The sequence below is a fragment of the Bos javanicus genome, chromosome 7 (assembly GCF_032452875.1).
Source record: "Bos javanicus breed banteng chromosome 7, ARS-OSU_banteng_1.0, whole genome shotgun sequence".
In the NCBI taxonomy this organism is placed as follows: Eukaryota; Metazoa; Chordata; class Mammalia; order Artiodactyla; family Bovidae; genus Bos; species Bos javanicus.
Genome location: NC_083874.1, coordinates 97,588,283 through 97,589,783, shown reverse-complemented (window position 1 = coordinate 97,589,783; position 1,501 = coordinate 97,588,283). Strand labels below are relative to the sequence as shown.

The window sequence follows — 1,501 nt, the reverse complement described above, 5'->3', positions numbered from 1 at the left end:
CCGTGTCCATCGAGTCAATGATCAAGTCAATGATGCCATCCAACCATCTCATCCTCTGTCATCCCCTTCTCCTCCCACCCTCAATCTTTCCCAGCATCAGGGTCTTTTCCAATGAGCCAATGAGTCAGTTCTTCGCATTAGGTGGCCAAAGTATTGGAGTTTCAGCTTCAACATCGGTCCTTCCAGTGAATATTCAGGACTGATTTCCTTTAGGATGGACTGGTTGGATCTCCTTGCAGTCCAAGGGACTCTCAAGAGTCTTCTCCAACACCATAGTTCAAAAGCATCAATTCTTTGGCACTCAGCTTTCTTTATAGTCCAACTCTCACATATATATGTGACTACTGGAAAAACCATACAATCTTAGGAAGTCTATTTTTAGTAGCATGAACAAGGATATGGGAGGTCTATGTAGTATTTTTTTTTTTTTTGACCACTCAAACTACACTCTCTCCCTCTTACTCTCCAAAAGGAAGAGAAGAACGATTATCAGTGGCTAATAGCTGCAGAAGCAATACCGAGCCGGCTTCACACTCGGGAGAGAAAGCTGCATCTCCTTCTCATGGTTTCTGGTGCTCTGCAGGTTCAGAGAAACTTCTCCAGTAACGAACTATAGAAATGATCCCTGAACATATAGTTTATTTTTACTTTTTTTTAGTAGATCAGTGTAATTCACAAGAGAACAAGGGGGTGTATAATCTGTGAAGAATAAGCACATCCTTGAGATTTTTTTTTTTTCTGGCAAAATGTTACCCAACATACTACTGATACCATCAGAAAAGAATGCATTGGGAGTATTTTAAATCTTATAAAATGTATTATACCTACTTGGGCATATTCTTCTTGCCATTTTAATCAGATAATCATTTACTAGCAATTGAGTTTGTTGATACCATTGCCAACTTGATTAATGAAATGGAGTGTCTGGAACATTGACCTATTTATTCCTCTAAAACACAAACCATTTATCTTTGTTTCTGAAAATTTCTTCCCACACATCCACCACCACCTTGGTCCCTATCTAGATCTTTCCAAAGACTTAATGCATCTTTTTTCCTGTAAAAAAAAATGGGCTTAATAGTTGGTGATCACTGCATTGTCAATTGGCTTGTTCAATTCACTTTAAATTCAGGTTAAAATGACATGGTTCCAAATATAAATAAATTGCTTAAATTGAGATCAAAGGCAGCTCAGGGAAGTAAACCTTCTTCACTGAGCCGCCTGAGCCCACTCCCAGAATTCACTGACCTACCCTCACAACACGTGTCCGCAGTCGAGTCAAAGTGCTCTCTAGTGAACCAGGCTCCTGAGACTCCGTAGCCTCATCATTCAGAGAAGCTGGGGACATCGGGACTATCCCTACTGATGAGTGGCAGCAAGGCGCACGCTAAGGTTGGGAGCTGGAAAGGACTGAATCTTTGCTCATGGAGAGTGTGATATGAAGGAAACCCGCCCCTCCACTGGACCAGAGAGTGAGACAGGAGGAAGATCTTGTCAGGAA

General features: G+C 41.3%; 1 non-coding gene across 1 annotated transcript; it reads right to left on the bottom strand.

The window, feature by feature from the left end:
* Positions 1 to 432: 432 nt before the first annotated feature.
* Positions 433 to 646, bottom strand: LOC133252245 (small nucleolar RNA U3). The gene has a single exon (XR_009737861.1). It is a non-coding gene; the product is annotated as a small nucleolar RNA U3 (small nucleolar RNA).
* Between the last annotated feature and the right edge of the window lie 855 nt (positions 647 to 1,501).